Here is an 11,915-nt window from a genome sequence, read left to right as displayed (position 1 = left end):
CCCACCTCCACAAACATACTGAAACCCTACTGGTCTAAACTTTTGATCTAGGCTAGAGTATAAAAGTGAAAAGACGCAGCGGAAGAAAACTTTCACCCCGCTTGGAGAGTCTTATACCAGCTTATTTTAGAGGTTGAGGCAGTTGGATGTTCTAAGGCCAATTGAGTCAAAATTACCAAACTTCCCTCTAAAGAACCTGGATTATTCCTTCAGATGTGCATAATGTTCTGATGCTTCGCGGCACGACACAAAAAAATGTTGGCATTTGAAGAATGCCATCCAGGAGCTCATCGATACAAACCAAATTGTGGTCCAAACTTCGGAAGCACCCAACATCAATCAGAACCCATTGCCAGCCCATGCTAAAACGCACATGATTGAGATAGTGCACAAGGATGGGGAGCCCAAGAAGCCTTCACAATCTGTCATGATGATCCGTTCTAGTGAGGGTAAGTCAGTCAAGGACCCGGTTGTCACAAAAGCAACCTCTTCGATAACTGAAGGATCGGCAGCTAAGTTGAGCATGCCAAATGATAAGCCATATGTGGTAGTTGAAAAGAGGTTCCCAAGTGATGTTGAAGCAAAGCAAGAAAAGCCGAAGGTGATCGTACCGGGGGTAGCAAGAAAGCCTGTCATAATTGTGGAGGGGGCCCGCGCGGCCCCTATCATTATCAAACCTGTGACCCAGCTGCCGGTAGCTAACACCAAGGCTGTCCCATGGAACTATGAGCAGGTGATAGTGACCTATAAGGGGAAAGTGAAAGAGGAAGTTAACGAGGCCCAGGGATTAACTCGTTCGGGGAGATGCTTTGCCCCGGAAGAGTTAAAAAGCTAAGCCACTCAAAGATAATCCCATTCTAGTGAAAAAGCCAGTCACCGAAGAGGAGGCGGAAGAGTTCTTGAGGAAAATGAAAGTACAGGATTACTCCATCATAGAACAGTTGAGGAAGACACCCGCTCAGATTTCTCTTCTATCATTGTTGATACATTCGGATGAGCACCGCCGAGCCCTCATGAAGATCCTGAATGAAGCCCATGTCCCTGACAAGATTACAGTGAACCATTTGGAGAAGATTGCCAACAAGATATTCGAGACAAACAGAATCACCTTCTCAGACGATGAGTTGCCTTTGGAAGGTACGGAACATAATCGGGCTCTCTATCTGATAGTGAAATGCAATAATTCTGTGGTCACACGGGTGCTAGTTTACAATGGTTCCAGTGCAAACATTTGCCCGCTCTACACTCTGCACAAGTTGAACATTGATACTGAAAGGATCCACAAGAACAGTATATGTGTCCGAGGTTTCAATGAAGGGGGAAAAGATTCTGTTGGCGATATAGTGCTCGAACTGACAATAGGACCGGTTGAATTTACCATGGAATTCCAGGTACTAGATGTGGTCGTTTCTTACAATCTACTATTGGGCAGGCCCTGGATACATGTTGCCAAAGCAGTCCCTTCTTCCCTACACTAGATGGTGAAGTTCGAGTGGGACAAACAGGAGATCGTCGTGCATGGTGATGAGAGCCTGGTTGCTTACAATGATACCTTCGTCCCGTTTACTGAGGCCGAAGATGATAAGGGGCCTTGGGTCTACCAAGTTTCTGAAACAGTGCCAGTTGAGAAGGTTCCAGAAGGCGAATGTATTCCAGGTCCAAAGTTAGCCTCCGTATCTGTCATGGTGGCATCTGAAATGCTGAAGAATGGTTTTGTACCGGGCAAAGGTCTGGGCGCATCTTTACAAGGTATCGTGCACCCAGTGTCACTACCTGAAAATTTGGGTACGTTTGGTCAAGGATTCAGTCCCACAGGGGAAGATGTCAAAAGGGCTAAAAGGTCGAAAAAGAAGGCATGGGTACTCCCGAAGCCTATCCCGCGCCTCTCCAGGTCCTTTGTCAAACCAGGGATCGTGAAGCGCCCAGTGTCAGCAGTCCCAAATCTTGTGGTTGATGTTGATGAAGAATTAATTGAAAGGTTCCAGAGGTTATTTGATGAGGTGAACATGGTGGAAATTGGAGAAGGATCCAGCAATGCAGATGTGCAGCTCGACGGGCCAAAAATGAAGCTTAACAATTGGAAGGCTACTCCTCTCCCTACTCGGAAGGAGTTTTGGTAGTTTGCTTTGTTTTCCTTTCTATCTGGGTTATTCCAGGGTTGTAATCCAGATTTTTTTTTATTTTTCGTCTGTTTTGATGTACAAACCCTTCTATCCTTTATTTTGAATGAAATGCAATTTCCCTTTTCCATTACTCCTGATAGTGTCATTTTTGTCTTTCTTTGTACAGTACTTTTTATGCTGGTTTCAATGACATGACATGCATGAGGAATCTTCGGCCAAGTCTTAAAAGCCAATCTAATTCTGAAATAATAATCCAAGAAATAGAGTGTGATGATGAAACAGAATATGATGAAGAAGCGGCATTTGAGGAAATTAGTAAAGAACTAAAAAAGAGAAACCCAAGCCTAATTTGAATGAAACTAAAGTAATCAATTTAGGGGATCCAGATAATATCAGAGAAACCAAGATAAGTGTACACTTGGAACCACAAATCAAGGAAGAAATAATCAAAGCACTATTTGAATATAAAGATATTTTTGCTTGGTCATATGATGACATGCCGTGTTTGAGTCGCGGTATCCCACTTGGTTAGCTAATGTTGTGCCGGTGCCAAAGAAAGATGGTAAGACCAGAGTGTGTGTTGATTACCATGATCTCAACAAAGCACTCCGAAGGATAACTTCCCATTGCCAAATATCCACATTTTGATTGATAACTATGCCAAGCATGAGATTGGGTCTTTTGTGGATTGCTATGCGGGATATCATCAGATCTTAATGGATGAGGAAGATGCGGAAAAGACGGCATTCATCACGCCGTGGGGAACATATTGCTACCGGTCATGCCATTTGGTTTGAAAAACGCTGGGGCAACTTAAATGAGGGCAATGACCACCATATTCCATGACATGATACACAAGGAGATTGAGGTCTACGTAGATGATGTGATCATAAAGTCCAAGAAGCAGTCCGACCACGTCGGAGACTTGAGAAAGTTTTTCCACAGGCTCAGTAGGTACAATATTAAACTCAACCCCGCAAAGTGTGCATTTGGTGTTCCGTCTGGGAAACTGTTGGGGTCCATAGTGAGTCGGCGAGTCATTGAGTTGGATCCGTCAAAGATCAAAGCTATCCAAGAATTGCCACCCCCAAGGATAAGACTGAGGTGATGAGTTTACTCGGGCATTTAAACTACATCAGCAGGTTTATTGCTCAACTCATGACAACTTGTGATCCCATCTATAAGTTGCTGAAGAAGGAAGCTGCGGTCAAATGGACTGATGAGTGCCAGGAGGCATTTGATAAGATCAAGGGGTACTTGTCAAACCCACCTGTGTTGGTCCTGCCGGAACCCGGGAGACCTTTAATTCTCTATTTGACAGTCCTGGATAATTCATTCGGTTGTGTGTTGGGTCAACATGACATCACTGGCAGGAAAGAGCAAGCCATCTACTATCTCAGCAAGAAGTTCACATCCTATGAGGTTAAGTATACTCCCTTTGAAAGGACATGTTACACCCTAACTTGGGTGGCACAAAAGTTGAAACATTATCTGTCATCCTATACTACTTACCTCATTTCTCGCATGGATCCTCTAAAGTATATCTTTCAGAAGCATATGCCTACAGGAATACTTGCAAAGTGGCAGATTTTGCTCACAGAGTTTGACATCATCTATGTGACTCGAACCGCGATGAAAGCCCAAGAATTGGCCGATCATTTGGCCGAGAACCCGGTGGATAAGAATATGAGCCATTGAGGACTTATTTTCCTGATGAAGAGGTGATGCACATTGACGAGGTGGAGCAGGATGAAAAGTCAGGTTGGAAACTTTTCTTTGATGAAGCCGCTAACATGAAAGGTGTCGGAATAGGGGCTGTGCTCATTTCTGAAATAGGGCATCACTACCCTGTTACGGTCCAACTTCATTTCTATTATACCAACAACATGGCAGAGTACGAGGCATGCATTCTAGGTTTAAGGTTAGCTGTAGATATGGGAGTCCAGGAAAGTCTTGGTCTTGGGAAATTCGGATCTGTTGGTGCACCAGATTCAGGGAGAATGGGAGACTCGGGGTTTAAAGCTCATACCGTATCGACAATGTTTGCACGATCTTTGTCAACGGTTCAGATTAGTAGAGTTCAAGCATATTCCTAGGATCCATAATGAGGTTGCCGATGCCTTGGCTACCTTGGCATCAATGTTACACCATCCGGATAAGGCTTATGTTGACCCTCTGCATATTCAAGTTCGTAATCAGCATGCCTACTGTAATGTGGTTTAGGAGGAACTTGAAGGTGAACAATGGTTCCATGATATCCGGGAATACATTAAGATGGGGGTGTATCCGGTACAGGCCACAGGTGATCAAAAGAGAACAATTCGATGTTTGGCTAGTGGATTTTTCTTGAGCGGGGGAATTTTGTACAAAAGAACTCCAGATCTTGGACTGCTGAGGTACATAGATGCTAAACAAGCCACGACTATCATGACCGAAGTGCATTCTGGAGTTTGCGGACCGCATATGAGTGGGTATGTTTTGGCAAAGAAAATTCTTCGAGCAGGGTATTATTGGCTCACCATGGAACGAGATTGCATCAGCTTTGTGCGCAAGTGTCATCAATGCCAGGTACACGGTGATTTGATTCACTCTCCGCCGTCTGAGTTGCATACAATGTCTGCACCTTGGCCTTTTGTTGCTTGGGGCATGGATTTCATTGGACCGATTGAGCCAGCAACATCAAATGGGCACAGGTTTATTCTGGTGGCCATCGACTATTTCACTAAGTGGGTTGAAGCTATGACTTTCAAATCTGTGACCAAGAAGGCAGTGGTCAATTTTGTTCATTCAAACATCATGTGCCGGTTCGGAATTCCCAAGGTAATCATCACGGACAATGGTGCTAATCTTAACAGCCATTTGATGAAAGAAGTATGCCAACAGTTCAAGATTACGCATCGTAATTCCACTCCGTATCGCCCCAAGGCAAATGGAGCTGTTGAGGCGACTAACAAGAACATAAAAAAGATACTTCGAAAGATGGTGCAAGGTTCTAGGCAATGGCATAAAAAGTTGCCTTTTGCTTTGCTGGGTTACCGCACTACTGTTCGCACTTCAGTAGGTGCAACTCCTTATTTGTTGGTATATGGTACTGAAGCAGTTATACCCGCGAAAGTTGAAATTCCATCCCTTCGAATTGTTGCTGAAGTAGAAATTGATGACGATAAGTGGGTCAAAACCCGATTGGAGCAATTAAGTCTGATTGATGAAAAAGACTGGCAGCAGTATGTCATGGTCAATTGTATCAGAAGAGGATGGCGAGGGCATACAACAAGAAGGTGCGTCCCAAGAAATTTGAAGTCGGTCAGCAAGTATTGAAACGCTTCCTTCCACATCAGGCTGAAGCTAAAGGCAAGTCTGCCCCAAATTGGCAGGGGCCGTTCATTGTAACAAGAGTGTTGTCCAATGGCGCTTTGTATTTAACAGATATAGAAGGCAAATGTGTAGATATGGCTATCAATTCTGACGCAGTCAAAAGATATTATGTATGATTTCTTTGGTTTATCTAATTGTGTCGTTTGTACTTGGCATGTTTTGAAGATTGGAATGACGAAGGCATTTTATTATGCTATCTAAACACTTTATTCTTTGTTACCCCTTTTGAGCCTTATATATTTTCTTTCATACCCCTCTTTTGGTATCAGAAGCAGAGTTTAGAAATACAGATTTAGAGGATAAATTTAAAAAAAAGAGAAAAGAGAAACAGAAAAATGAAAAAAAAAGTAAAGCAAAAGAAAGAAAAGAAAAAAAAAGAAAAAAGGGTAACAAAAATAAAGCAATTCCTATGTCTTGAACTACGTTCGACCTGATTCCTTTTAAGGATACGTAGGCATCCTCACGGTTCGGTCCCATCGAAATAAAATTCAAAATTCCCCAGGCAAAGAAACTGGGGCAGAAGTTGTGGTTTTGTAAAAGATCCGATTCCTAAAGTTGTAATTCTGAGCCCTTTTGAGCTGCTTTGAGCCTTTATGATATTCTTTCTTTCTATCCATATCCAAAAGCCTACATTGCGGTCCAAAGAAAGACCTTCCGATCAATCTTTGAGAATGCCAAGTCAAGCGAGATAGAGGTATGATTCACATCAGGGGCAACACTCCGTTCTGCACAAGGAAAAATGGATAAATGAGAGAGTTTTATTGGTGAAAACCCTCACGGGCACCGTAAGGTGATGGAAAGCTGAGAGATAACTAAAATGAGAGAGTCTTATTGGTGAAAACCCTCGCGGGAACCGTAAGGCGATAGTGAGTCGAGAGATGAACAAATGAGAGAGGTTTGTTGGTGAAAACCCGTCAGGGCAATGCAAGCCGAATGAGGCTCGTGACTTTGCAGAGAGATTGGATTATAGAAAATCCCGGTTTCGAAATATGAAGACGGGGCACAAAATGAAATATGGTTAGGTGAACGGTATGGGCTGATTAATCCGAAATGCATGTCATGATCATTGGTACCAGTTGCTTCGCTCAGATAAGTCTCTTTTCCTTTTCTTCCTCAAACAGTCATCTTGTTTCAAATTTTCTTCTTTATTCCTAACTCTCAAAGTCACTGCATTTCATTTTCTTTTGGGTCTACTTCTCTAAGTCTTTTCCAATGATTAGCCTTGTTAAGCAAGCAAAAAAGGATTTCAAATCTTATTACCATCTTTCAAATCGCACAAAGCAAAGTGCGGCCAAATCATACCAGAAATAGCACGATGCAAAATGGAAAATAAGGTGTTAGTGGAAGTTCAAGTGGTCGGTTGGTTTCGTGAACTTTGGGCAAATACATAGGTTCAAATTGAAAGACAAAATTGTAAAACAGCAGGATGAGTGTGGGGCACTCGGGTCATTCAGGGTCCTGTGGTTGAGGTTCAATCAGAAGGTCAAACAATTCTTTGCCAGTCCAAGGCAGCTAATCGGAACAAGCATGGCAGTGGAAGGGCCACCTTTAGCAAGAATGCCGCAAACTAACCACCACATTATCAAACTGATAAAATTTTCTTTGATTGAAACAGGGGCAGGATCTTTCGTTTGTTCCGGAGGAACCCTCCGTGAGGAAAGCATGTGCCAGATAGGTTCGACCGTAAGGTTCTCAGGACCCTCCTGGATAATGGGATTTAATTTTAGTTTTCAGGGCCCTCCTGGATAGTGGGGTTTAAATTCAAGTTCTAAGGACTCTCCTAGATAATGGGATTTAATTTTAGTTTTCAGGGCCCTCCTGGATAATGGGATTTAAGTTCAAGTTTTTAGGACCCTCCTGGATAATGGGATTTAATTTAAAGTTTTCAGGACCCTCCTGGATAATGGGGTTTAATTTAAAGTTTCCAGGGCCCTCCTGGATAAAGGGATTTAAGTTCAAGTTCTTAGGACCCTCCTGGATAATGGGATTTAATTTAGTTTTCAGGGCCCTCCTGGATAATGGAATTTAAGTTCAAGTTCTCAGGACCCTCCTGGATAATGGGATTTAANCCGAGAGATCAAAGCGAGGGGTGTAAGAACATGGTTCTGGTGCTTTGAAGGTAGGTTCAGGTGGGTAGTAGTGATTATCATGGGTTTGGAACAAAGGTTCACTAGAGGATCTGTGTAATGCGGCAGGTGGAGGGGCCACAAACACAGGGGTGACTGGTGGGGGAGGGTATGGGATTTGTTTGGGTGGTGGAGGTGGTGGTGTTTGGGAGGTGGTTCCGTAGCACTGTTGGTAAGTAGGAAAGGCTGGAGATGAGTTCACCGTAGGAGGATCCTGAGGCTGAACTAACGGTGGGATGTAAGCAGGGTTAACAGGGTAAGCCGCTGGTGGGTGTCCTTTTGACCAGGCCTAGTACATCTCGGCCATTTGCTGCTTCAGCTTATGCATCTCCTCCTTCATTGCATTAACATCCAATTCTTCCTCTTCCCTCGACGGGTCGACGATGCTTGCCTCTAACTCCTGGTTGACCATGTTCAACTTGTTCTTAGACCGGGTGTTGTAGGAATAGGTTGCCAGAATGCCAGTCAACTAACCACCTTCCTGAACTCATCATCAACAACAACTTTGTCAGCGATTAGAGCATTAATAGATAGGTAGCCGCACATTTTGGGAATGAATGCACCTAAGCAGTTAACCGTTTCTACTATGCCTTTGCTTGGTTGCATGCGTCATCCCGGCTTTCCTTTTTCTTTATTTGCCATGCCTTTTCTTTCTTTTATCCTCTCACTCTTCCCTCTTGTTTTTTCCATTGTTTGTTTCTTGCCTTTCCCTCTTTTCTTTTGCTTTTCTCTCTTATTTTCCTATTTTTTTTCCATTTTCTCTTCTCTTTTTTTTATTTGGTTACGGTCGAATCCTATGTAGATTGCCTACGTATCATGACCTCGCATGAATCAGACCAAGCGTAGTTCTTGGGGATATGAAAAGAAATAAATAACAAAATATTTTTGGGATTTTCCATTTTTCATAAAAACAAACACTTTGACTACAAGGACTCAAGATTCACAGACTCGAAATAAACAAACTTAGAAAAAGCTCAGACTTCGAAACAACTTAACAGACTCAAAACAAAAGTACCGATTCAAATAAAAATCACAACTACATTAAAGCCTTGAAAACTCCTGGAGCTCTTGGGGTGTTATTTGGTTTTGCTGCGGGCTCGTCTGCAAGATACACCTGGAGCCTTTCCAAATCTCTCATTATCTGCTGGACAAACGTCATGACTGCCGCAAAGAAAGTAGTCTGGGTCATGTCTTCACATATCTGGCATTTTACCACAATGTACTCTGCAATCGCAGTGACCTTTTCACGGATCCTACCTTTCTCCCGTAATAACTCTCCAATTTGCCGGGTTCTGGCTTCCAAAGTTTGTTCAACTGCCCGGCTCCGTTGTTGGAATTGTTGCAGATACCTTTCTAACCTTGATATCAAAGAATAACAGTGCTCCCTCTCGGCTTCGAAATCTCTTCCCTGATTGGCCATTTCATTTTCAATGATCTTGACCTTTTTCTTCATACTTACCATCCCCTTGTCGTATTTCTCCTTCAGCTGACGGATAAAACTGTCCTGTTCCCCTGCATCCTTGGCTATCTTGGCCCGAGCATTTGCTAACTCCACCTCAGTCTTCTGTAAATCATCCTCGAAATCACGTGCCTTCTGGGTAAGACTGTAGATAAGCTTTTCGTCTTTTCTGCTCTTGCCGGGGTTTTCAATTGCCAGTTTCATCTTCCGCACCTGGGCTTTGAGAGCTTCATTCTCTTGGATCAATCTTCTTTTCTCACCTTCGGCTTCCTGAGCCTGGAGATCATTGTTAAATTCCATGTTTCTCAGCTTTTCTTTCAAGGCATGAATCTCAGCTTGATACGCCTTTTCCTTTTCTCCCCATGCTATTCTTTCTTGGATTTTGTCATCAAAAGCTTGAACATGAGGTCTTTTGGAAGGTCTCTCAGGTTCGGGTTCCGGCTCGTTGTTCACACAAGATCTTTTCTCAAACCAAGCAGCATAGTTTGGATCCACTTCTCCCTTTGCGACATCTGGTACCTGGGTATAATAAAGGGAGTTATTTCCAACTTAAAGTGACAATCGAAAAGGAATTTATTTTTTAAATAAATTCAGAGTCACCACGTGGGAGATTTATGGTGTCCCAAGTCACCGATTTAGAATCCCGAATCGAGGAAAAGACTGACTCTGTTTAACAGTCCGCGAATCAGAAATCCGGGTAAGGAATTCTGTTAACCCGGGAGAAGGTGTTAGGCACTCCCGAGTTCCGTGGTTCGAGCACGGTCGCTTTGATAATACTTGGCTTATGAAATTATTTAATTACTGGTTTTAGAACCTATATGCTTTTGCTTCTTTCACCGCTTTTAATTAGAAAAATTATCTTGAAACGGGTTACGCGCACGTATACCCGCCCGTTTGGTGCGTCAAAAATCATGTCACGCGAACGTGTCCACAACTAATAACGCTTAGTTATTATTAAGAGTGTTTGGGCCGAAGTTGCGCGAACGCATACTCCNGGACTACATTTCAAGTTTTGCATCACGCGCCACTAGGATATAAGGGAATACATTTTAAGTTTTTGTATCAGGCGCCCACCTGGATAACAAGGGAATACATTTCAAGTTTTTGCATCAGGCGCCCACCTGGAAAACAAGGGAATTCATTTCAGAAGTAAGCCCAAGACAATAGCAAGAACTCGCCCGAAGAATGAGGCCGATTCAAGTTAGAAATAGCAAAAGCTCGCCTCAAGAGTGCAAGTCAACAGTTCAAGATGCGCGGCAGAACCGCAGAAGTTTCAAGATCAAGGTTGAAGATATATATAGGATTATTGTAACTCATAGATCATAGATTAGTCTAGTTCCTTTTCATTTTGTCCCGGTGTAATAAGGAGTTCAGCAAGCAGTAGCAGCAGCAGCAGTGAAATCACAGCTTCTCGGTAGTCCCAACTACCAAAACTTCCAGAACTACACTGACCTGATTCCTTTATAGCCAAGGATATGTAGGCAACCTCGGAAGCAAGGTCAGGTCAGTTCTTACAAAAATGCTTCCCACGGAGCATCCAAGCGGGCAAAAATCGCTCGTATCCGCTCACTTTATTTTTGCCCGAAAACTCTTCATGTTTCCGAGAAAAGAGGGGCAGCTGTGAGCACGTGATTTTTGCCCTATGTGAAATACTCCTACAAATTAAAGAATTAGATTTTTCCCAAATTGTTTGCAATTTTGTAGGATTTTTGTAGAATTTTGTTAATTATTTGCATTTTTTGTGCACGTCTAATTATGTTAAAATCATGAAAAAATGTCAAAAAATATCACGCATTGCATTTAGATTTTGTGTTCATATTTTAGGATTAATTAGTTAATTGATTGCTTTATTAAAATAAAAATCACAAAAAATATCTTTCATTTTTTCATTTTAGCCTTTAATGCTAATTTAGTAATTTTCTTTTCTTTAATTTAGGATCAACTAATTTTGTAAATATTATAATTAGATAATTAGCTTAATTTTGCAAACTAGATTAATTTAAGATTTAATTTAGGATTTTAAGTAATTAAAGAAGGAAAAAGAAAAAGGAAATTGAAAAATGGGGCCTGTTTTAAACCTGAAATTAGGCCAATCTATACCCAAGTCAGCCCAAACCCAAACCCAATACCCTTCTACCCGGTCCAACCCCTACCTTTCCCAAACGACGTCGTTTCAGTGCCCTCAAATCCCATCCGTTGATCTCTTTTAATCGAACGGATGGGAACTCACCACCCATACCCCATATATATGTCCGAAGACAGCCCCCCCAAACCCTAAATCTATTCCTCACTTCCGTCTTCCTCTCTCATCTCTCATCTAACGTAAACCTAGCCGGCCCAAGACGCTCCCACCATCTTAGCTGGCGGCCACCCCACAAACTCCTCCAAAATCACACCCCATGATCCTCTTCCTCCTCATCTCATATCTCATTTTAATTTCTTCCGAAAACACCACAGAGTCGTTGAATTCCAGATCTAAAAAATGACCAGAGTTCTTAAAATCTCTTGGTTCATTGATTTTTCCTAAGCCTGATGTTTAAGAGGTTCGTTTGTGTGGAGCTTTGGGCATCCCTGTTAGCCGACTCTCACGAGTCTTTTTCTCCACAAAAATCTGGACAGAGACCCCATGCAAAACCGGGTTTTTTGGGAGAAAAGATCCTTGAGTGGTCAATTAGCATGGAGTAGAGCACCAAGCTGTCTCGATGGTTTTGTTCGTTTGGAAGGTATATCCACCGCTGTTTTCTTTGTGTCTTCAGGTCAGAGTCAGTAGTTTTGTGCTAGGGTTCATTCATTTGTTCATTTTGTTTCAGAGTCACCTTCCAGTTGTTCGAT

This window comes from Nicotiana attenuata, unplaced genomic scaffold (genome assembly GCF_001879085.1).
Source record: "Nicotiana attenuata strain UT unplaced genomic scaffold, NIATTr2, whole genome shotgun sequence".
Classification (NCBI taxonomy): Eukaryota; Viridiplantae; Streptophyta; class Magnoliopsida; order Solanales; family Solanaceae; genus Nicotiana; species Nicotiana attenuata.
The sequence above is the reverse complement of the archived record's forward strand: the minus strand, read 5'-3'. Positions refer to the sequence as shown.